The 26,265-nt window shown below is 39.9% G+C and overlaps 1 long non-coding RNA gene and 2 other non-coding genes across 3 annotated transcripts in view; 1 reads left to right on the forward strand and 2 right to left on the reverse strand.

Moving 5' to 3' along the window:
- Positions 1-24,058, reverse strand: part of LOC139038613 (uncharacterized) — a 33,378-nt gene extending 9,320 nt beyond the window's left edge. Inside the window, exon 1 of the long non-coding RNA XR_011491639.1 lies at positions 23,851-24,058. This is a non-coding gene — a long non-coding RNA (uncharacterized lncRNA). The remainder of the gene's footprint in view (positions 1-23,850) is intronic.
- Positions 24,059-24,365: 307 nt separating this feature from the next.
- LOC139038886 (U6 spliceosomal RNA) lies at positions 24,366-24,472 on the forward strand. Its single transcript, XR_011492018.1, has one exon. It is a non-coding gene; the product is annotated as a U6 spliceosomal RNA (small nuclear RNA).
- Positions 24,473-25,588: 1,116 nt separating this feature from the next.
- Positions 25,589-25,695, reverse strand: LOC139038887 (U6 spliceosomal RNA). The gene has a single exon (XR_011492019.1). It is a non-coding gene; the product is annotated as a U6 spliceosomal RNA (small nuclear RNA).
- Between the last annotated feature and the right edge of the window lie 570 nt (positions 25,696-26,265).

Below are 26,265 nucleotides of genomic sequence, written 5' to 3' on the forward strand. Positions count from 1 at the left end.
GGGTGTGGAGAAAAGGGAACCCTCTTACACTCTTGGTGGGAATGCAAACTAGTACAGCCACTATGGAGAACAGTGTGGAGATTTCTTAAAAAATTGGAAATAGAGCTGCCATTTGACCCAGCAATTCCACTTCTGGGCATACACACTGAGGAAACCAGATCTGAAAGAGACACGTTTACCCCAATGTTCATTGCAGCATTGTTTATAATAGCCAGGACATGGAAGCAACCTAGATGCCCATTGGCAGACGAGTGGATAAGGAAGCTGTGGTACATATACACCATGGAATATTACTCAGCCATTAAAAAGAATTCATTTGAATCAGTTCTAATGAGATGGATGAAACTGGAGCCCATTATACAGAGTGAAGTAAGCCAGAGAGATAAAGACCAATACAGTATACCAACGCATATATATGGAATTTAGAAAGATGGTAACAATAACCCTATATGCAAAACAGAAAAAGAGACACAGATGTACAGAACAGACTTTTGGACTCTGTGGGAGAAGGCAAGGGTGAGATGTTTCGAGAGAACAGCATCGAAACATGTATATTATCTAGGGTGAAACAGATCATCAGCCCAAGTTGGATGCATGAGACAAGTGCTCGGGCCTGGTACACTGGGAAGACCCAGAGGGATCGGGTGGAGAGGGAGGTGGGAGGGGGGATCCGGATGGGGAACACATGTAAATCCATGGCTGATTCATATCAATGTATGACAAAAACCACTACAATTAAAAAAAAAACTGAAACAAACACAGGCACAAATGAAATTACAAGAGGTAGAGGAAAAATATAATAAATGAAAAATACAGAAACTGAAAAAGTTAAATGAGATCACCTCTCGTCTGTACACAGTCAAAAGAGGATTAGAAAACTGAAAAATTGCACTGAGAATAAACCACTAAGAAAGAAAGGAAAAGTATGAAAGAGCAGCTAAGATTCATGGAGAATACATTGAGAAGCTCCAAAATTCAGTTCAGTTCAGTCAGTCATGTCTGACTCTTTGTGACCCCATGAACCACAGCACACCAGGCCTCCCTGTCCATCACCAACTCCCAGAGTACACCCAAACCCATGTCCATTGAGTCAGTGATGCCATCCAACCATCTCATCCTTTATCATCCCCTTCTCTTCCTGCCCTCAATCTTTCCCAGCATCAGGGTCTTTTCAAATGAGTCAGCTCTTTGCATCAGGTGGCCAAAGGATTGGAGTTTCAGCTTCAACATCAGTTCTCCCAAAGAACACCCAAGACTGATCTCCTTTAGGATGGTCTGGTTGGATCTCCTTGCAGTCCAAGGGACTCTCACAAGTCTTCTCCAACACCACAGTTCAAAAGCATCAATTCTTCTGTGCTCAGCTTTCTTTATAGTTCAACTCTTACATCCATACATGACCACTGGAAAAACCATAGCCTTGACTAGATGGACCTTTGTTGGCAAAGTAATGTCTCTGCTTTTTAATATGCTATCTAGGTTGGTCATAACTTTCCTTCCGAGGAGTAAGCGTCTTTTAATTTCATGGCTGCAATCACCATCTGCAATGATTTTGGAGCCCAGAAAAATAAAGTCAGTCACTGTTTCCACTGTTTCCCCATCTATTTGCCATGAAGTGATGGGACCAGATGCCATGAGCTTAGTTTTCTGAATGTTGAGCTTTAAGCCAACTTTTTCATTCACTCTCCTCTTTCACTTTCATCAAGAGGCTCTTTAGTTCTTCTTCACTTTCTGCCATAAGGGTGGTGTCATCTGCATATACATCTAACCAATTCCACAAGAGCCAAGAATTAATGGAAGAGAAGCTATATTCACAGGGTTAATTTCAAGAATCGAAAAAAATATGAATCCACAGTTTGAAAACTTACTCTGAGAGGCAAAGTGATGAAAATAAATTTACAACTATATTGTGTGATCAAACTACAGAACATTGTAAAAGTTACTAAAGAAAAAAAGACAAATTCCTATGAAGGAATGACCATTGGGCTGAAAATAGGTGTATCATCAGCAACAATCAATGCCAAAAGAAAAGGGAGTAATATCTTCCACTCACTGAGAGAATATAATTATTTACCTTCCTATACTGAGCTATTCAGTTACCATAGACTAGGGGAGCTTACTACCCTGAGACTCACTGAAAAGACAAAAGACTGAAGGATTCATATAGAAACTGATAAAAAATGTATAATAATACTATATTGAATCCTTAACTGTAAAATAATAACTATTTTTGTGTGGCTTTTTTTTTTTAGTTTAAATAAAACCCTAGATAGCATTTTGAAGAAAGCTATGTGCAGCATCTGTATAGCAGGAAGAGAGGAACAAAGAAATTATTTTCTTATCCAAAAGAGAAGAGATATACTGAATAAACACAGGCTACATAAAAATTTTAAAAATCAAGTATATATGTTAAAACTGTAAGGAAAACCACTAAAATAAGAGTAATGCATCATATATATTACAAACAACAAAGGGAAGAAAGGAAAATTTTTTTAAAAATCGCACAGAAAGCAAAAAAGGAAAAAAAAAAAAAAGGCAGCAAAAGAAAAGGGTGGCTGCAGGAGAAGCACCCAGATGTCTGCCAAAGATCTGTGATTCTCTCCCACAGTAAGGAACTGATGCTGGGAAGTGGCTGTCAGGCCAAGAACTACATTTCCCAGGTCCCTCTTGCTTCTAGGTAGGACGATCTGACTAATTCTCATCGAAAGAGCTGTAGTGATGTAAATAACTTTTAGGCTGATGTGGTTAAGAAGCAGGCACGCCTTCTCCACCCTGTCTTTCCCTTTTCATGGTGATCTTGGAACTTACATGTTAGGAGTGGCAGAGCCACAAGATTGAAGGAACCTGGGTTTCTAAATGACTGTGTGGAGCAGACCATAGCCTCCATGCCACTGACTGGATTTTAGATAACAAAATATAGACTTCTATTATGTTAAGCTACTGAGGTTTCCAGGTTCATCTGCTAACCTCAGCTAGCACTACCCTAAGTATTACAGATGGTAAACAGAAAACGCAAAAGATAATGTAGGTATATTATCAATCACAAAAATGTAAATGGATTAACTTAAGTCCAAGGGTTGGCAAACTACATCTGGCAGGCCAAATCTAGACCTGTATGTTGATTTATGCAGTGGTCCCCAACCTTTCTGGCACCAGAGACTGACTTCATGGAAGATAATTTTTCCACAGACCAGGGCAGGGAGGTTCAGGATGATTCATGTGCATTACATCTATTCTGCACTTTATTTCTATTATTACTACATCAGCTCTACCTCGGATCACCATGCATTAGATCCTGGAAGCTAGGGCCCCTGGATTTATGTCAGTCAATTTATTTATTGTCAGTGGCTATTTCTGAGTAGCTTCAGCAGAGACTATACGTACCACACAGCCAGAAAAAATTTACTATCCAGCCCTTTATAGACAAAGAGTGCAGACCTCTAAATTAAACCCATTTATTAAAAACTGGGATGAGAACAAGTCAGTTTTTAAAGATTCAAATGATGCTAATTAAAAGAAAACACAATTTTTAAAAATCTCACCAAAGGTTTAAAAACAAGGAAATGGATAAAGATATGTCAAGCAAATATTAACCAGAAGAAAAACTACATAGCAATATTAATATCAGACAATATAAAAGGTAGTGCATCAGCATTGGACAGAGGAGCCGGGTAGGCTAAAATCCACGGGATTGCAAAGAGTCAGACATAACTGAGCAACTTCACCTCATTTCACCAAAAAAAATACCCTAAGAAGATGAAACAATCTTGAACTTGTAAGCACCTTATTATATAAAGCAAAAGTGATAGAATTACAATGAAATTTTTTCAGGACTGTAAATTCAGAGGCAAATTTCACCACAAATGTTTCAGAAACAGATAAATCAAGCCAATAAATTTTAGTTATATTAAAGAAGGAGCAATTAGGAGATCTGAAAGCTGTGACTCCCAGTGGAGAATGGGTGGAGGTTTCAAAACCATTTGAGGAACTTTTTCAAATAGTGAATTACCCAGAGACCAGAAAAGGAGAGATCCTCTGAAAACTAACATAGTATACTTCTGTTACTGTCAGAGAGGGATCCCTCAAGGATGTTACACTGTCGGAAAAAGAGGTTGAAAACCATTTAGTCTTTTTTTCTCAAGATGGTAGTGGTCAATCTTGATGAGAAGCACCCTGAAAAGAAACATTTTTGGATTAATCAAGTACTTAAACCATTTCCAACATGAGCTTCTCCATGGCTACCAGAGACATCAAAGGACTGGAATAAGAAAAACAAACAAACAAACAAAAATCTGTGTTTTTGTGATAGTGACCAGCTATCTCTCCTGATTTTCTGAGTACTAGTTTCTAATTTTCAAAACATGTCAGAGCTTTGTCTTATAGATTCATTTTAACTAAATATACAAGTGCTCAGGACAGAAAATAGTTTTTAAAGTGTTTAAAACAATCTATATATTGACCTAAAATCTTGGCCAAACAGCTTTAGGAAAATTTTACTAATAGACAACCTATTAAGAGGCAATCTACTCCCTCTAAAAGTTCAAAGTTCAGCCCCTGTCCTCAGCCTAAGCATTCCAGCTTCACCCGCTCCCATTGTTGGAATGGGACTCAAGATGCTTTTGTAATTTTCCCAAAACCAACCTCCTAAGAGTCTACTTCAACAATAATAGAGGACAACAATAATCCTGTTAAAGTGTGCATATAAAATAAATCAGGCTTGGGCAACAAAAAAATAAAATAAAATAAAAGTTCAAAGTTCAATGCACAAGAGAAATTCATTTAATCTAAGGAAACCACCAAAATGAAATTAAACTCTGCAATAAAATAGAGGAAGGTAATGTTCTCATTTAATCCATTCCACCAGTCCACTTGGTTTCCTCTCTAGCCTTCACCTATGAGAAGAAATTTATAATAATTTAGTCAGTATGACAAAATTTCTCTTTAAAAAATAAACTGTATGTTCATAGAAGTTTTCAATGAGTATATTTTGAGACTCTGTACTCAAAGGCAAGAATAAAGAAATTGTGCCCAAATAATGGACTGAGGTATGAGTTCAGAAATATATATATAATAAATATATATATAAATATATAATTTAGTTGTAATGAGGAAAACATAAAATGCTAGGGAGAGAAGTTCAGTTCTGACATGGGAAACAGAGAATACTACGCATTCTTGAATAGGTGAACAACATGGTGAAAACATCAAAGAAGGATTAGAGCAGAGAAAGGCTAGAAAACCTGGATGGTCCATGTGTAAGCTGATGAGGGAGGGGATTTAGAGGAGCAGTCATAAGAATGAGATGTACTGTGAATGAAGACTGGGGAAGAGCAGCCAACCCAGACTGGGAATAACTGGAAGAGAGAGAGAAAAAAAGAGAGAAAAAGAAAAAAGAAAAAAAAGGAGGGAGTTGGAAAGAAGGGAAGATGGAAAAACAAAGACTACATTGATTACATTTACAGAACTGGTCCAGGCATGATGACAGTAAAGAGAAACCTCTTTTTATTCATGGAGGTGAATTTCAGACTCATTAAATTTAAGATTAAAGATCGAGGATAAAACTCTTATGGCAGAAAGTGAAGAAGAACTAAAGAGCCTCTTGATGAAAGTGAAAGAGGAAGGTGAAAAAGTTGGCTTAAAGCTCAACATTCAGAAAACTAAGCTCATGACATCCAGGCCCATCACTTCATGGATGTGATGGCAAGTAGATGGGGAAACAGTGGAAACAGTGGCTGACTATTTTTCTGGGCTCCAAAATCATTGCAGATGGTGATTGCAGCCATGAAATTAAAAGACGCTTACTCCTTGGAAGGAAAGTTATGACCAACCTAGATAGCGTATTAAAAAGCAGAGACATTACTTTGCCAACAAAGGTCCATCTAGTCAAGGCTATGGTTTTTCCAGTGGTCATGTATGGATGTGAGAGTTGAACTATAAAGAAAGCTGAGCACAGAAGAATTGATGCTTTTGAACTGTGGTGTTGGAGAAGACTTGTGAGAGTCCCTTGGACTGCAAGGAGGTCCAAACAGACCATCCTAAAGGAGATCAGTCCTGAGTGATCATTGGAAGGACTGATGTTGAAGCTGAAACTCCAATCCTTTGGCCACCTGATGCAAAGAGCTGACTCATTTGAAAAGACCCTGATGCTGGGAAAGATTGAGAGCAGTAGGAGAAGAGGACGTCAGAGGATGAGATGGTTGGGTGGCATCACCGACTCAATGGACATGGGTTTGGGTGGACTCTGGGAGTTGGTGATGGACAGGGAGGCCTGGCGTGCTGCAATTCATGGGGTCACAAAGAGTCAGACATGACTGAGCGACTGAACTGAAGTGAACAAGGATAAAAATCAGGCCGCATGTGAATATGGTGATAGTGATTCTCAAACAGTAGCCCTTAAGAGCCCTGCATCAGAATACCCCCACGCCCTCACCCCTGCACTCTCACCCGTCCCCCACACCCCAACCCCCTGCCTGTTAAAATGCAACTTTCAGGGCTCCTCTCCAGACCCACTGGGGTTCCCTCATGGCTCAGTTGGTAAAGAATTCACCAGCAATGCAGGAGACCTGGGTTCAATTCCTGGGTCAGGAAGATCCCTTAGAGAAGGGAAAGGCAACCCACTCCAGTTTTCTGGCCTGGAGAATTCCATGGACTCTATAGCCCATGGGGTCCCAAAGAGTCGGACATGACTGAGTGACCTTCACTTTCACTTTGACTCCTGACCCACTGAACCACTATCCTGGGAATCTGGATTAAGTCCTAGGAATCTGGATTAAGTCAGTTTAGAGGAGGGAGGTACTGAATGCACTGGAGTGACCCCCACCAGAGATGGATGTGTGCAGTCTGTACTGGCTGAACTGGCTGAACTTACCCAAAGTTACTGAAGAGGAGAGTGAGATCCAAGCACTAACACTAAGAGTGGAGAGGTGGGGTCTCAACAGTTATGTGTCACAAAGAGTAGCCAGTGAAGGATACACAAAGAAAGGAGTATATGAGCTTAGCAGGAACCAGAATTATACATTATCACTAGGATGAGGGAGTATGTGGACAAAGTTCTACTGGGTATTTGGATGTATTTTTTCCTCTGAGGTCCTAGAAAATGGGACTCCTGTGACTGACAAAGAATATAGCTTGAGCCTGCTGATAGCATCCTGGACAGTAAGAAAAACCAACAGGCTAATATTAGGTACAAACTAGATCAAGTAGCAGAGTTTTTAAGTATTAACTTGTTCAAAATAAGAAAAGATCTTAATGTCTTTCATTTTCATCAAGTATGTAACAATAACTTATGGGTTTAAAAACAAACAAACAATTATGAAATGTTTAAACAGGTGTCTAATATTTTAAGCTCTGGAAGAAAAATGGTGATTCGCCCCAAGTGTACTATTTCTCCCAGTTATATTATTTCCTTTCCAGGGTTTTTTAAATGGTCCTAGTTTCCAAGGTAACAGCCACAGGATACTAGGTCATATTCCTCTCCATTTAAGAGTTGCAGGCAGGTGCTGTTCAGGATGTAGTGAAAGCCTTGGATCCAAATACCCAAGTGCTCTTCTGGAATTAATGAGCAAAAATATTCAATCACTGCAAACCTTAAAGCTGAAAAAGCTTCTCAGGGTAACAACAGCAATTTACACACCTGCAAAGCTTTGCAACACACAAGGCACTTTCCCACGCATTTCTCAAAGAGTCTTCCTCACAGGCAAGCAGAGCAGATATTATTATTTTCCCCTTTCACAGGAAGGGTTACGTCTTAGGAATGCAGCTGGGATTTGAACTCTGACCATTAGGTTCAGAAATCTTTTCATGATACATGAAACACATTATTAATTTAAAAGGGTTTCTTTTCTTTTCAGAAGTAAATCTAAGGGACTTCTCTGGTGGTCCAGTGGCTAAGACTCCGTGCTCCCAATGCAGGGCGCCTAGGTTCCATCCCTGGTGGGGGAACTAGATCCCACATGCTGCAACTAAGAGTTCACATGCCGCAGCTAAAGATCAACATGCTGCAACTAAGACTTGATGCAGCCAAATAAATAAATATTATAATTTAAAAATTAGGTAATTAATGTTAAAAAAAAAAGTAAATCTGAAAGGAACAGCTGATTGGTAAATGTTTTTTCTGCAGTTTACGTCATCAAGTATTTCAATGAGGCCAGGCTCAGTTTTCCTGCTGAACTTGAAGCCTAAATTTCCTGGGAAAACAAAACCTTTCACCTGCAAGAAAGAATAGAGTTAGTGGGGGAAGTAAAACCACAGTGTGACTAAGGAGACATGAAATGTAAATGCTTTATACAGCTGGGGTCTTGGTATAACAATCAAACTCCTCCTCACCCTACAATCCAGGGATTCTCAACATTCTGGAATGATTAAGGACTAAATCTTAACTACAGTAGAGGCAGCTGAGCTACAAAGAACAAACTAAAAGAAAGAACTCTCTCACTAACATCTCCCTGAGACCCTGAGGACCCAAAGCAACACAGCTCTGTGGCCCTAACTGTGCTGAGGGGCAGCCTCAGCACACAAGCATAGAAATCGTTTCTGAAATAGCCCCTGTGTGAGCAGAGGCCACCTCACCATGGAGTAAATGGGACAGAGTCATGGAAATATTATCTTCTTACAGCTCCTACAGCGTTTTTATCACTAATTCATTCAGAAAGTTATTCACTGAGGTCAGACTTTGTGACAGGTAGTTGAGATACAGCAGTGTACAAAACAAATGAAGTCCTACTCTTTGTAAGTTTTGTTCTAGCAGAAGAAGAGAGAAAACAAATAAACTGTGTGATGCACAACAGTTGCCATGGAAAAAAACTGAAGCAGGATAATGGGGATGTGGCTTTCACAAAACACAAGTTATGTTTCCATTTTAAATGTTTTTATAAACCATCAAAAATCCATAAGATTAATTTTAGTAGCTGTGATAGTTCAGGAATATTGTATAATGATAACAGAATCAATTCCTCAAGACATGGCAATCCTAAATGCATATATAGCTACACAATATTTGCTTCAAAAAATATGAAGCAGAAAATGTTGAAACTGAAAGACCAAATAGAAAACTCAATAGCTAGAGATTTCACTAGCCATCACTCAATAATTGATGGAGAAAGTACAAAAAATCAGTATGAATATACATGATATGAGCAACATTACCAACTAACTTGACCTATTAACACTTATAGAACATTCCAGGCAACAACTGCACAGTCTTTTTCTGGCCACAAGGAACATTCATGAGGCATATCAAATCCTGGACTGTAGAACAAGTCTCAATAAACTTTGAAATAAATTTTGAAATAAATATTGAAATCACATGATTACTAAATCACATGTTTAGTAAAAGTAAACATTTAAATGATTAATGTAGCAAAGAAAAAAAGGTAAACAGTAAACATTTTGAATTAAATGAAAATATAAACACAGTACATTAAAATACATGTGGTAAGCATGGTCTTAGATTGGAAGAATTAATATTGTTAAAATGACGATACTACTCAAAGCAATCTACACATTTAATGTAATTCCTATCAAATTACACATGGTATTTTTCACAGAACTAGAACAAATAATCCTAAAATTTACTTGGAACCATAAAAGGCCCAGAATTGCTAAAGCAATCCTAAGGGAAAAGAACAAAACAGGAGGCATAACCTCTCAGACTTAAGAGAGTACTAAAAAGCTACAATAATCAAAACAGCATGGAACTGACACAAACTGACATATAGATCAATGGAACACAATAGAGAACCCAGAAATAAACCCACACGTCTATGGACAATTAACCTACAGCAAAACAGGCAAGAATATACAAGGGGGAAAAGGCAGTCTCTTCAGCCAGTGATGTTGGAAAAGCTGGACAGTCACATGCTAATCAATAAAGTTAGATCATTCTCTCAGTTCAGTCCAGTCCAGTCCAGTTGCTCAGTCGTGTCTGACTCTGAAATTTTTAGATCATTCTTTCAGATCATACAAAAAAAGAACTGAAAATGACTTAACGACTTATATATAATACATGATACCATCAAGCTCCCAGAAAAAAATATAAGCAAAATATTCTCTGATGTAAGTCATAGCAATATTTTCTCAGGTCTCACAAAGCATAAGAAATAAAAGCAAAAATAAAACAACCCACTCAAAAAATGTGCAGAAGACCTGAATAGGCATTCTTCTAAAGAACATAAGATGGTCAACAGGCACAGGAAAATATGTTCAAAATCATTAGTAATTAGATAAATGCAAATCAAAACTACAATGAGATATTACCTCACACCAGTCAGAACGGTTATCATCCAAAAATCCACAAACAACAAATGCTGAAGAGAGTGTGGAGAGAAGAGAACCCTCCTGCACTGTTGGTGGGAATGTAAGTTGGTACACCACTATGGAGAACAGTATGGAGGTTCCTTAAAAAGCTAAAAATAGAGCTACCATATGACTCTGCAATCCCATTCCTGGCCATATATCCAGCAAAAAACATGGCCAGAAAAGATGCATGCACCCCAGTGTTCACTGCAGCACTGTTTACAATAGCCAAGACATGGAAGCCACCTAAATGTATATCAACAGAGGAATAGATAAAGATATGGTAAAAGGACTGTAGCCTGCCAGGCACCTATGTCTATGGAATTCTCCAGGCAACTCTACTGGAGCCATTCCTTTCTCCAGAGGATCTTCCTAACCCAGGGATTGAACCCAGGTCTCCCACATTGTAGACAGATTCTTTACCATCTGAGCCACCAGGGAAGCCCATAAAAGAATGAAATAAGGCCAAGTGCAGAAACATGGATGGACCTAGAGAGTGTCATACTGAGTGAAGGAAGTTGGACAGAGAAGGAGAAATATATGACATCCCCTATATGTGGAATCTAAAAAGAAATGATACAAATAAACTTACTTACAAAACAGAAAGAGACTCACAGACTTAGAAAAATGAACTCAAGGTTGCCAGGGGAAACAGACAGTTAAGGACTTTGGGAAGGTCAAGTACACACTCTGTATTTAAAATGGATAACCAACAGAAACCTATCATATAGCACATAGAACTCTGCTCAATGTTATGTGCCAGCCTGGATGGGAGTGGGGTCTGGTGGAAAATGGATACATGTATATGCATGGATGAGTCCCTTCACTGTTCACCTGAAACTATCACACCATTGTTAACTGACTATACCCCAATACAAAATGTTATTGGTGTTATAAAAAATAAAATTATTAAAAAGCAAAAACAAACAAATAGGACCTAATCAAACTTAAACACTTTTGCACATCAAAGGAAATCATAAACAAAATGAAAAGACAACCTACAGAATGGAAGAAAATATTTACAAATGATGCAACTGATGGGGCTTAATTTCAAAAATATACAGCAGCTCATACAACTCAATAGCAACAACAACAAAAAACAACTCAATCGAAAAATGGGCAGAAGACCTAAATAGATACTTCTCCAAAGAAGACATACAGATGGTTAAGAGGCACATGAAAAGATGCTCATTATCGCTAATTATTAGAAAAATGCAAATCAAAACTACAATGAAGTATCACCTCATACCAATCAGAATGGTAATCATTAAAAAGTCTACTAAAAATAAATTGTGGAGGGAGTGTGGAGAAAAGAGAATCCTTTTACATTGTTGGTGGGAATGCAAATTGGTGCATCTATTACAGAAAACAGTATGGAGGTTCCTCAAAAAACTAAAAATAGAGTTGCCATGAAAAAAGAAAAAAAGGTGTTAGTTAGTCAGTTGTGTCTCAACTTTTTGTGCTACAGTCTATGGACTGCAGCCCACCAGGTTCCTCTTTCCATGGAATTCTCCAGGCAAAAATACTGGAGTGGGTAGCCAACCCCTTCTCCAGGGGATCTTCCTGACTCAGGAATCAAACCCAGGTCTCCAACATTGCATGCAGAGTTTTTACCATTTGAGCCACCAGGGAAGTCCCTGATCTAACAAAGCCACTCCTGGGGGACTTTCAGTGGCAAAGACTTGGCACTCCCAATGCAGAGGGCCTGGGTTCAATCCCTGGTCAGGGAACTAGATCCCACGTGCTGTAACTAAAGAGTTCGCATGCCACAACTAAAAGATCCTACCTGCTGCAATGCACATCGAAGATCCCCCATGCCACAACTAATACCCAGCAGAGCCAAGTAAATAAATAGTTTTTTAAAAATTCCACTCCTGGGAATTTACCCAGAAAAACTATAATGTGAAAAGATAAATACATCCCTATGTTCACAGCAAAAGTATTTACTATAGCCAAGACGTGGAAACAACCTAAATTTATACTGATGGATGAATGGATACAGAACAGCTAGTGTATATATGCATTGGAATATTACTCAGCCATGAAAAGGGATGAAGCAATGCCATTTGCAGCAACATGGATGGACCTAGAGATTTTCAGACTAAGTGAAGCAAGTCAGAAAGAGAAAGACAAATACCATGTGATATCACTTACATTTGGAATCTGAAATACAACACAAATGAACATACCTATTAGACTTGTATATTTAAGTTATATGCAGAGTACATCATGTGAAAATGTGAAATGCCCGGCTGGATAAGTTTTAGGCTGGCATCAAGATTGCTAGGAAAAATATCAACAACCTCAGATATGCAGATGATAGCACTCTAATGGCAGAAAGCAAAGAGGAACTAAAAAGCCTCTTGATGAGGGTGAAAGAGGAGAGTGAAAAAGCTGACTTAAAACTCAATATCAAAAAATCTAAGATCATGGCATCCAGTCCCATGACTTCAAGGCAAATAGAAGGGGAAAAGGTGGAAGCAGTAACAGACTTCCTCTTCTCGGGCTCTAACATCACTGCAGATGGTGACTGCAGTCATGAAATCAGAAGATGATTGCTTTTTGGTGGAAAGTTATGACAAACTTAGACAGTATATTAAAAAGCAAAGATATCACTTTGCAAACAAAGGTCCATGTAGCCAAGGCTATGGTCTTTCCATTTGTCATGTATGGATGTGAGAGTTGGACCACAAAGAAGGCAGAGGGCAGAATTGATGCTTTCAAACTGTGGTACTGGAGAAGACTCTTGAGAGTCCCTTGGACAACAAGGAGATCAAACCAGTTAATCCTAAAGGATATCAACCCTGAATACTCATTGGAAGGACTGATGCCAAAGCTGAAGGTCCAATACTTTGGCCACCTGATTCGAACAGCTGACTCACTAGAAAAGGCCCTGATGCTGGGAAAGAGGGAGGGCAGGAGGAGAAGGAGGCAACAAAGGATGAGATAGTTGGATGGCTTCACCAATTCAATGGACATGAACTTGGGCAAACTCCAGGAGATGGTGAGGGGTGGGGAGGCCTAGTATGTTGTAGCCCATGGGATCTCAGAGTTGGACATGACTTGGCAACTGAACAACAACAATGAAACAGAAAGAGACTCACAGACATAGAGAACAGGCTTATGGTTGCCAAAAGGCAGCTGGGTGGGGAGGGAAGGATTGGGAGTTTGGGATTAGCAGATGCAAACTAGTATATATAGGATAGATAAACAACAAGACTCTACTGTATAGCACAAGCAACTATACTCAGTATCCTGTGATAAACCATAATGGAAAAGAATATGAAAAAGAATATATATGTGTATAAAGTCATTTGGCTGTACAGCAGAAATTAACACATTGTAAATCAACTATACTTAAATATTTTTTATACTTAAATATTTTTTAATTTAAAAAATGTGTAGGGTACAGCTACAGCAGGTAAAATTGTCTAGAGGCAAGTTTAAATGCTTCTATTAGAAAAGAAGAAAGGTCTAAAACTAATAATCTAAATTTCCTCTATAAGAAACAAGAGAAAGAGGAATAAATTAAAGCTAAGTAAATAGAAAGAAGGAAATAAAGAGTAGAAATTAACAACATAGAAGTGAACAAGAAATAGAAAAATATAGTAAACCAAAACTGGTGGGAGTTTTTGGCAAAATACAATAAAATTAATAAATGTCTAGCCAGACAAATCAAGAAAATAAGAGAGAAAACACAAATTAACGACATCAGGAACAAAAGAGGAGACCTCATTACAGACACTAGAGAGATTAAAAGAAATAGAGCATAATATTATGAAAAACTTCATGCTGCTGATTTAGGACAAAATTCATCTTTTCCTGGAAACAGGAGCACATACATGGTTACAGTTCTCTGAAACTACTGCTTCTCAGAGTAGTCTCAACCATTTATAATAATTTTAACTTTTAACCAAAATAACTTTTATCTTGCATAGAAAACATTTCACATGGAAAATGTGATTTGTCACACCCCAGCATTTAATCAGACTAGCAGAGTACATGAATTCACATAACATAACTTTCTACAGTCACTAATATTCCATATACCACTTCTCAAAACAGTAAAAATGAAGATATTCACTAACACAGACCAAAGACATAGGTTTTCTGTAGTATATAAAAATAACCTAAAGTATAAAAAATTTAAATATGCTTAATAATTAATACTTTGTTTTTTCATCATACTTACAAATGATCTAGGTATTTAATGACTTTCCATTAATTAACCTGATCTAATGTCAATCTAAGATTTAACTTACCAAGATCTTGGAAATTTATCTCCAAGCTGACATAGCACAGAACATAATTATTATACTAATTAAATAAAGTACACCAGAATAAGGGTTAATTTGGTCAAATACAAATTTATATTTATCATAAGCAAGCATTAAATGGAAGTAATGCTAGCTTACTTGATCAGTAAACCTGCATAAGTTTAGAAAAAACATACCCAAATATAATATAAATGTATACTTGCATTATATATGAGGCTGATAAATCAGAGAAGATATAGCTGGTTTTATTAAACCAAATTATTAAAATAATCTATCCCTTCTGAAAAGGTTTTTTGCAGCTTGCATAAGAGCCTTTAACTGGTTTAGTGGGTTGCTATTTGGAAGAAGGCTGGAGAATCTGTTAAGTAAGCAAGACCACTGGTGATAAAGAATCCACCCCTGGCTGTTTCCAATTACAGGGAAGTGATGCAGACTGGGAGATCCCCAAATCAGTATTATGATGAGTTGCAGACTCTTCATTCTTAAATAGTCTCCTGTCATATTCATTCTACCAGGATTAAAAGGTCTTCATAGCTCAGCAGTTCCTTCAACTGCATCATGATTCAATTACCCTTTCAAGGGTGGTTTGAGACCTGTGGGCACTCTCCAGTCCTTTGGGCTTCTAGGTGGAGTGAGTGGTAAAAAGCCCACCTGCCAATGCAGGAGATGTAAGAGACTTGGGTTTGATCCTTGGGTCCGGAAGATCCTCTGGAAGAGGGCATGGCAACCCACTCCAGTATTCTTGCCTGCAGAATCCCATGGACATAGAAGCCTGTCAGACTACAGTCCACAGGGTCAAAGAGTTGGACACAAATGAAACAACTTAGCGTGCACACACACACTGCAGTCTTGGTCTTATTTCCTGAAAAACTGCAAGTGGAGAAATCCACAGCATGGGCTCCAGTTGTAGTCTCAGGGGGTCTCCATTCAATAAAACTGGAGGAATTTTTCTCTTGCCCTTGATTTGTTTCCATGTATTCTTCATGACCAATGACAATTGTCTCACACTTTCCTTCTGAGAAGCCAATGCTTCTGAGGATGGGAAAATTTTGGAATCATTTCATTGTAGCTGTTAATTTTTTGATGACCAGTTACCACTATTGCCGAAGGCTAGGGAAGCCATACAGGTTCAATAAAAACATCACCATCATTATCTTCTACTGATGAGTCTTGAAATTTATTAGACCTAGAAACTAAAGGATTAGGTGGACCAATTAATGAATTTCCTACATTAGTGAGACACATCGTTCATTAGATTTTAATGAATGAATATGTGAATGGTCCTCACTGAGTCAGCCCCTTTGGGGAACTGATCTTTTCCCTCCCTAATCCATCAGTGGCCTCCGATTTTCTGGGACATTCCCTTGAATACTCCACACAGACAATCACAGATTTCAGGTACTTGGCTGCTCTTATGGGAAGTTCTGTTCTCTATCCCAGGACCCACATCCATCATCAAGACTGAGTTCAAAATAAACCCAAGAAACAATAACAGCTTCTTGCCTTAGCCCTTCTAGAAAGGGTATCACTGTTTAAAGGGGATGTTTTAGAATTTGAGCAAAAATGCATTGCTCTAGTGACTAGAAGAACATTCAGCCATCAAGACTAAGAAGAGTTCATCTGAGTTAGGTCTTTTGGATCATCTCATACACCCCTACTCATCATGCCCTTCCACACCTCTGAGCTTTTATGGTTTTTCATCAACCCTGCCCACCTGGTGAAATATCACCTCAAAATTATCTTCTCTAGCTCTCCTGGTTAGCAACTCTCACCTGTTTCCTAAGCAGAGCTCATACCTTTACAACTGTGCTATGAGTTATCATAATTATATATGCTGTCCTCTCCTCTCCCAGAGGCATGAAGCCCAACAAGAGGGGGAGGAGTTGCTGAATTCAAAAGTGGACTGGGAGAAGAAGGTAGCAGGAGAGAATAAGAGAGACGGCAGTAGAAGGACTCAGATGGCATTGCCAGCTTTGAAGACGGATGGGGCCAAAGGTCAAAAACGCAGGTGGCCTCTAGAAGCTGAAAAGGTAAAGAAACAGATCCTTCCCTAGAACTTCCAGAAAAGAAATCAGCCTTGTCAACAGATTTTTAGCTCAGTGAGATCCATATCAGACTTCTGACCTAAAGAATTGTAAAATAATAAATTTGTGTTTCTTTTTTTTTTTTTTCCAAGTTTTTCACATAGCTAATTTTATTCAATTTAAAGGATTTTAAGATTGATTTTACCTATCTTTGGTATTGGAAGTCTTCTTATTAAAGGTGATGGATAGTTATTTGGTTTCTTTTAAAAAAAGAAAAGACTGTTTTACTTGCCAGTTTATGTTGCTTATCTTGATTCTGGCAAATTCTAGTTTTCAGCAGTTACTGGCAACAGCCCCATGAAAGCATGAGGGCTTCTCAGTGAAGAATTATGGTCTGAGCCACTGCTAAAAGCTCTGATTTCAGGTGGTTGGGTCTCACCATCACTCACCAATCTTTTCACTCACAGTGCTCCTCTTTTCTCAAATGCCCTATTGGATACCTTATTTAAGCCAAATTGTTTCCCAAATTTTTTGAGCATCACCTTTGGGATTTCTGCTGTACCCAGGTAGCACCAGAGCTAATAGTAACTTAATCCCTTTCTTCAAAACAACTTAATTTTTAAACAGTACTTTTGCTTTATAGGTAATATCCATAAAATATTAGGTTTGATGTGCTTATTGTTTTCTCCAAATACACATTTAAAAACAAAACTATTAAAATTTTTAAAAACCTTTGCATTAAAATAAACTTGTAACTACTAAAATTTTAAAAACAACTCTGCCTAGGTACCCAGGAAAATCTTTTCATGTACATCAGTAGCATAACTCCTCCACTTTGTGAAATACTTCCCAAGTTTTTGCTACCCTCCCCAGGCCTTCTGCCCACAGCTACCCCTTCATTCTCAGCAGGCTCCCTCGCCTCCTACATACTTAAATAAAGAGTCCTTCAGACTTGAATTCCATCAAGCAATCTCCCTGTATCTTCCCATTCCATATACACCCCTGAAAGCTCACCCGCATCTGCTCTCATCCTTGCTCCCTCTGCCTTTGCTCTCAGAAGAGGAGCCTGACCTTCTTTCCACTAAAGAAATGTGTGTTCACGAATGTTCTGAAGCCCACTCTAATACACTGCCTAAAGGATCTTACCATTAAAATAGTTTTCAAGGATCTACCTAAATTATACAAACTTAAATTCTTAAAATGAGCTGATTCCTTTACTTTTTAAAATCTAGCACATTACATTTTAAATCCCAGAAATCCCATTCCTTACTTTCTGAGAATTATAGGAATATTATATTTAAATAGGCACCAATTTATCTCAAAAGCCAATCAGAATGGGACTCCTTTAACTTAGGAAATTTTTATCAACTTATAACACCATCTGGATTTGGGAAAAAGTTATACATCCAAAAAATGAGATGTAAAGACTTTTTTGAATTAAAGACATACAAACACAGAGCTTAATTCCAGTCATGAGTCAAGAGTAAACACAGAAGTACAAAAAATTTACTGGCTCAGATAGCAAAGAGCTTTTCTCCTTGGTGAAACACAATATTCTTAATTGTTTTGAGCCCAAATAAATGAATAACCAAACAAATAAGAGTAACAAACTAGTTTCTTTGTTGTCTCTCATCCAACAGAGACCCGATCTCTACAAATCATCGATTCGTTCACATGTTATAGTTAGACATAACACCAAATTCCCAATCATTGTTACCAAGAGAGGGCAATGATACTGCTGCAAGCAGAACAAATACAAACCACAAATAGAGAACAATACTAAAATTACAGTAACAGAGAGCAAAGCGAAGTTACTATAAATTGTAGAAAACTGATTGTTGTTGTTTAGTCCCTAAGTTATGTCTGACTCTGCAACCTCATGAACTGTAGCCTGTCAGGCTTCTCTGTCCACGGGATTTCCCTCTCTCATTTTGAGTGCCAAAAAACAAAAGATGTGTCTAAGCTTTAAGCAACCCGTGAGTTGCATTTCTCTGGGGAAAACTACACCTAGTTTTGTTAGGTGAATCCATTTAGCAGCTCAGTAGAAGATCTCCAAGATGTTAAAGTATATTTGAAAAAAAAAAGTAAAAATCATGCCTCTCATACAGATATAAAATGAACATGTGTTAAAGATTTTATTGAATGTATTAATCAACGAAGAAACAAGGTAGATATTGCAACAGCTCAAACAAGGAATCAAAAATCACAAATTTATATGGAGTAAAGGAATGCTGAAATGAATCTGCAAATGGAAGCAAAACAAGCTTCTTCCACGGTGGCAGACAGAAGTCAACTGAATCTCTACTAGTCAGGACAGATTTTGCATGTCTATAAACAAGAATTATTTTGTTTTGCTGTCAGCTATCTTAGAGAAGGAAATGGCAACCCACTCCTGTAGTCTTGCCTGGGAAATCCCATGGACAGAGAAGCCTCACAGGCTACAGTCCACGAGGTTGCAAAGAGTCAGACATGACTTAAGGACTAAACAACAACAATCAGTTTTCTACAATTTACAGTTTTAAGACAGTTTCCATAGATTTGGAATCATATAACTCTAATCATATAAGCCTGAGGGACTGTCTAGATTCTAGATGATGCAGTTATCCACCTGGGCACAAATTTTTCCCACACAAGAGACACTTCTCCCATGAAAACAGAAGAAACAGGGATGTGTGTGAATATAAGTAAATTTGTAGTTGCCATTCGGTGACTAATCATTAAAAATGTCAGTGCTGCAGTCACCATCCTCAGTGATTTTGGAACCCAAGAAAATAAAATGTGTCACGGTTTCCACTTTTTCCCCATCTATTTGCCATGAAGTGATAGGACCAGATGCCATGATCCTAGTTTTTTGAATGGTGAGTTTTGAGCCAGTTTTTTGGAAATTAAGGAAGCTCATCACTGATAAGTCTCTTGTGCAGGCTTTCACCTTTCCCCCCCTCCCCTCCTCCCCTCTCCCCAGTAACATGAGGGGGAGAATATGAGGTTATCTGCTACTACAAAGTAAAGCAACTAGTTGCTGTGAAAAGGCTCCGTGCATAAAAATATCTCACACCAGCCTTACCACAGAGACTTTCTCATTTCACTAAAAGTAGCCTTTAAACACAGGGCTTCCCTGGTGGATCCGTGGTAAAGAATCCACTTGCCAATGCAGGAGACTCAGGGCTCCATCCCTGGTCTGGGATGTTCCCATATGCCTGCACAGCAGTGAAGCCAGGGCGCGACAACAACTGAGCCTGTGCTCTAGAGGCAACGCGCGACGACTACTGAAGCCCGCACACCTGAGAGCCCATGCCCCACAACAACAGAAGCCATAGCAATGAGAAGCCCAAGTACCGCAACTAGAGAGTACCCCCGCTCACCAAAAGCAGAGAAAAGCCCACACAGCAACAAAGATCCAGCACAGCTCTCCCCAAAAAACACACATATAAATCATCTGGGTATCATCTTTTGCATACCTTGTATACAGAGTACATCACACAAAAGGCCAGGCTGGATGAATCACAAGTTGGAATCAAGACTGCCAGGAGAAATATCAACAACCTCAGATATGCAGATGATAACACTCTAATGGCAGAACGTGAAGAGGAACTAAAGAGCCTCTTGAGGAGGGTAAAAGAGGAGAGTGAAAAAAGCAGGCTTAAAATTCAACATTAAAAAAACTAAGATCATGGCATCTGGTCCCATCACTTCACAGCAAATAGAAGGGGAGAAATTGGAAACAGTAACAGATTTTATTTTCTTGGGCTCCTAAAGCACTGTGGACAGTGACTGCAGCCATGGAAATGAAAGATACTTGATCCTTGGAAGGAAAGCTATGACATACCTAGATTGTATACTAAAAAGCAGACATTACTTGGCCAACAAATGTCGGCATATAGTCAAAGCTGTGGTTTTTCCAGTGGTCATGTATGGATGTGAAAGTTGGACCATAAAGAAGGCCGAGGGCTGAAGAATTGATGCTTTCGAACTGCGGTGCTAGAAAACACTCTCAAGAGTTCCTTGAACAGCAAGATCAAACCAGTAAATGCTAAAGGAAATCAATCCTGAATATTCACTGGAAGGATTGCTGCTGAAGCTGAAGCTTCAATACTTTCGCCACCTGATTTGAACAGCCGATTCATTGGAAAAGACCCTGATGGGAAAGACTGAAGGCAGGAGCAGAAGAGGGTGGCAGAGGATGAGATGGTTGGATTGCATTACCGACTCAATGGAGAGGAGTTTCAGTAAACTCTGGGAGACAGTGAAGAGCAGGGAACCATGGTATATTGCAGTCCATGGGGTCACAAAAAGACACAACTTAGTAACTGAACAATATCATCATTCTTTGACTAGAACAGTCAAATCCTCACAGCCCAATTCTCTGGAAATCTATCACTAGGCAAATTTGGGAAACACTGCTCTACCACATTTTCGTCTACGGGGTTAGCCAGAAGAGCCCTGAAGAAATAAAACCCAGTCCTGTTGAATTTTGAAAGATCCTTGGACATCTTTTAGGTGGGGCATTTAGGAGGTGTTCTGAGGAGTCTATGGGTACTTGAGGGAAGGGGGAATAGCCATAAAAGAGAGAGAATAGCAAAGGAAGGGGGGTGGAGGAGAACTCCAATGAGATTCTTTGTAGAGAGAAACAGAGAAATGGAGAACAATTAAATTAGAACCTTCAGGGGAGGGCTCTGGCACTGATATTTTTTAAAGCTCCCATGATGACTACAAACTGCAGCCCAGGTTTATAATCTCTGTTCCTTAGCTGAAGTTCACCAATTTCACACCAGGTAAAAAAGCTGGTCACTGATACTGAGGTTGTGATTCATTTATTCCCTGCTCAAGAGGATGTGAGGATTTTAGTTGAGCTGCTCCTTTTTCATTAGAGCAAAATTCCTAAAGAGGAAATGATTAGCAGGTTTTGTCCATTTCAATTGTGTCATATCACTGAATATTCTCTTTCTACGAGTAAAAAGAAAAAGGTAGATTTTCCACGTATCAGTGTGTGTTATCCAGTTGTTACAGTAAGATGAGAAAAACTCAGAAATATGGCTGTAAAATAAGTCTTGAAGTCTTTATTCTTTTCTAAGTTATTGCAAAGAGTAAAGTGAAGTGAAAGTGTTGGTCACTCAGTCACGTCCGACTCTTTGCAACCCCATGGAATGTAGCCCTCGAGGCTCCTCTGTCCATGGGATTCTCCAGGGAAGAACACTGGAGTGGGTAGGCATTCCCTTCTCCAGGGATCTTCCCCACCCAGGGAACAAACCTGGTCTCCTGCATTGCAGGCGAGTATGACCTAGTAATACTACAAGCCGTCCAGTGGAAAAAGAAATGAATTTGGTCTCAGAAGATAGGCAAGACCACTGCCAGGACTGCCCATGGAAATCATTAAACACTTAACTCACACTTAGGTTCCTTCTCTGAAAATACGATTTTTCATCTCTTTGGATCTATAATGCCACTGATTGTAAGATGCACCAGTTTTACATATCACAAAAGAAACACAGATGACTGTATTATTCCATCCATAATGTAGATAGTTAGAATTATGACAGCATCTATTGGTAACACAGTCTAATGTTCCAGAATATAAAAATAAAAACTTTTTTTTCTTGTCAATAAGCTGAGAAAAAAACCTCTAAATCGATCTTTCCTAAAGTCAATTTGCTAAAAATGCCCATTGAAACTCCCTTCTGCTCATGCTTGTTGTTTAGTTGCTTAGTTGTATCCAACTCTTGTGAACCCATGAACTGTAGCCCGCTATGCTCCTCTGTCCATGAGATTTCCCAGGCAAGAATACTGGAGTGGGTGCCAAGATACAAAAGATTATCTAATTAAAAAGCAAGCTACTTCAAAAGTTTCCTATGTAACTTCCAAAAGATGTGTTAAAGAATGCTATCCCCCTCCCCCTTCCCCTCCCTCTGCCGGCCAAAGAAAGTGATTAGAGACACATATTTAACTGGTGATAAGAGCAAGAATTGTTTTAGTCAAAATCTAATCATGAGACCTTAATATATATTTTAGTTTGGCAGAAGCTAATAGTGTTTGTTTCAATGTTGCACATGTGTAGCATGAAAACATGAGGGTGATTACAAAGGCATAAGGTGAACTGGGTAAGCATGCTCAGTTAGTGAGGTATTCCACGTAGATGGAGGAGGGACAGGATGAGGAAAAAAAAGATACACGTGGAAAAGACTAGGGGAACACAAGAGTTTGAGGGGGGGTGGGAGGGTGGAGACAACTGTGTAATAGAAAGGACAGAAGAGAGGAAGGAAATCTGTTAACTGAATGCCTCTAACAATTGTTCTCCTGGATGAGGCCTTTAATAAATGTATAACCTGACAGAAAACAACATTCAGAAAATATCTAGAAAAGAAGCATCCTGGATGCAAATAGTAATGAGAGTGGGTGACAAGAAACTGTAGCTAAAAGATAGAAGACTGTGTGAGGGAAGTGGGGCCTACAAACCCACGGAAGGGCTTCAGAAGAGCCTCTTAGTAGCGAGGAGACAGAAACAGGGCTGCAATCTAGCTTAAGAAGCAAAGGCAATTTATTAGCTCATGTAACCAAACTATGGAGAGGACTGAATGATCCAGAGACTCAAAAGACAATGCTACTCTTCCCTCATTTCTCATCCTGGTCTTTTTCTCTGTTTCTTCCTTGGGGTACCAAGAGCCTTAGGTTGACATCCTTTATTAGCTCACGAGCCAAAGGTTAAAAACAAACCGACAGCCAGCCAGCCAGACTCTCTACCTGGGCAATGTTCATCACTGTATTCTCAAATCATTAAGTGAAAGATGTATGGGAAACTTGATAATGGAGGGTTTGGGCTGGTGACCTCACCTGAACCAGCTGATTCAGCCAGACATTACCTGCCTTTTGTTGAGATGCGATAGGAAAGGATACGTGCTACCAGTGCGCTTCTAAAGCTTAGTAAATTATACCAGGATCTAATTACAGCTTTATATCTAACAACAAATTTTCAAAAAACATGGAGAAACAAGTTAAACGACATCATCAGTGATAAACGAGCCAAATGAACGAAATGTTACGTTTCATGGTGTAAATATCCGGTTCGCTCAACAAATCAGTATCATCAAGAGAAACGGCGGTGGGGGAGGGGAGAGTGGAGATGGGATGTTAGGAAACTAATGAGACCTAAGAAGCACAGCAAGCAAACACAACGTGGGAGGACAGAACCTTCTTTGTAAGGCATCTTTTAAACAACCAAGGAGATTGGAACGTAGAGTGAGTATTAGGTGATGCTAAGGAATTACCTTAACTTTTCGAGGTGTGATAATGGGTGGTTACTTTTCTTTTTTTTCCCCCAAGTATTCATCACAGAAAGCTTAAGTGGGAAACTACCAGCTCTAAAGTGAGGCACCAGCCGGACGGCCCACTCCGAAGAGCGTCCGCCTCACGGAGGGCGCGTGTCCCGCTACCCCGCGGGCTCCTGCAGCGCGCAGCTCTGAGGGCCGCTGTCGCGCTCGCCGCTCCCAGCATGCTCCACGGGCCGAGCGCTCCCGCAGCAGGACCCGGGGCCCTGGGGCCCTCGATGGGACCCCTTACCCAAGATGCTCCGGGCGCTCATTTGCATGTCCCACCAAGAGGTGAACTCGACTGCGGTCTATTTGTCAGAGCACCAAACGTGCGAGCTTTGTGAGTGGCTGCGCGAACTCAAATTTCCCTAAGTGTTCCGCGTTCGCTGGGAAGAGGCGCAGTTTGGTCACCATAACGGTAAAGAGTCGAAGATCTCCTTGCCTTATATATGCTGTGGAGGAATCGGTATATTGTGCTCGCTTCGGCAGCACATATACTAAAATTGGAACGATACAGAGAAGATTAGCATGGCCCCTGCGCAAGGATGACACGCAAATTCGTGAAGCGTTCCATATTTTGCTCTTTTTCCCCACAGTCCAGATATTGCCTTCAGCACTAAAGAAAACGCCTTGGGCACGCAGTGCTGAAATTGTGTTTTTTCACTATAAAATATGTTATAAAAAATATTCGTGCAGGGCAATCTATGAAATGAGAATGAAGCTGAGTTACATCTGTAAATTTATGTGCAAATATGAGTTTGAGTAAACTCCGGGAGTTGGTGATCACAGGGAGGTCTGGCGTGCTGCAGTCCATGGGGTCGCAAAGAGTCCGACACGACTGAGCGACTGAACTAAACTGATGTCGTTTCTACATTATCTTGGAGATAAGATATCTTGCATTTCCTTAATAGAACTTGAAAGCTCTGAAATCGCCTTTTGATCTGTCTCCCTCGACAACACAAAGCAGACGCTCAGGTGGGTCTGGCTCTTACTTCACTAAAGGCTGCCTGACACAGGAAATGCTCAATGAGTCCTTACCAAATCATTTCTAAATTATTAAATAAATGAATTATTGCTAAGTTAATGGATCCTTGCTATAGAAAGTAAGCAACAGTAATACACATTTCTCGGGCCTACTTTGTGACTTTGGTCGTTTTTGACTGGAATTCGTACTCTTCTCAGACTGTGAGCTACACAAAATCAGGGACTGTTACCAGTGTTGGTCGGTGGATCCTGGAGCTTCAGGATCAATTGAAAACTGACTAGAAGCAGCAAGCCCGTTCCGAAGTCTTTCTGAGAGGGGTTTTCTACGCCTGTTTTTGTCTGACTTCTAAGGTGCACTCGAAATGCCGCTTTACCTAAACCGGGTGGATTCTGTGATGGGAAATACAAAAATTCAGCGCCCAAAACTGAAAGTGTATTTTTACCAATAAAAACAAGAATTCGACTGCAGACACCAAGATTAGCTAGGTAGCTTAATAAAAATGAGAGAGGTTGGCCGGTGGGATGCCAGGCAGCCATCGAGCTAGAATCGACGCTGGGAAGGCAGAGGATCCGGTGGGAAAGAATTGCAAGTGACCTCGGGCTCTGGGGATGCACGCCGGAAAGCGCAAACCGGGGATCTGCCACCAAAACTACCTCCCAATACTTCATTTTTTTGTTTTAATCCGGCAGTGTCTGGAGGTGGGGAATGGCACAAAATATGGAACGCTTCACGAATTTGCGTGTCATCCTTGCGCAGGGGCCATGCTAATCTTCTCTGTATCGTTCCAATTTTAGTATATGTGCTGCCGAAGCGAGCACGTTTCTTCTTCCGTCCACGGTATATATAAAGTCCGGAGCATCTTATCTCTTTACAATTACGGTGACCTGAACCGTGCATCTTTTTGATGATTCTGAAACTTTTAGGGAAATTTGATCCTCGGATCCACGCGCAAGGCTCTCATGTTTTGTCAGAATACCAAATGCTAGACCGCGAAACTTGTCGAGTTCGCCTCTTGCTGGGACATGCAAATGAGTGCCCGGAGCATCTTGGGTAAGGGCCCTGTCACCGGCTCCAAGTCGGAAGATGGGTCCTCTGCGGCGCTCAGCCCCGCGGAGCATGCCGGGAGCGGCAAGCGAGGCTTGCTTGAGAAGCTGCTAGCAAGCTGGACACGCGCGATCCGAGACGCCGCCGCGATGCGGAGTGGGCTGCCCAGCTGCGACGACTGAGGCAGCCCTGGGGGCCTGCCTGGAACAAGCGGCATTTCCCCCAAGTCTAAGAATTTGCAAATCGGTTGCCTTGCTGGGCCACTAGGATGCTGGGTCACTAGGATTTTGGCTCGAGCTCGGGTTCTCCCAGCAAAATGTGGAACGTGTCACCAATATTTCACC

This window comes from Odocoileus virginianus, chromosome 16, assembly GCF_023699985.2.
Source record: "Odocoileus virginianus isolate 20LAN1187 ecotype Illinois chromosome 16, Ovbor_1.2, whole genome shotgun sequence".
Lineage (NCBI taxonomy): Eukaryota > Metazoa > Chordata > Mammalia > Artiodactyla > Cervidae > Odocoileus > Odocoileus virginianus.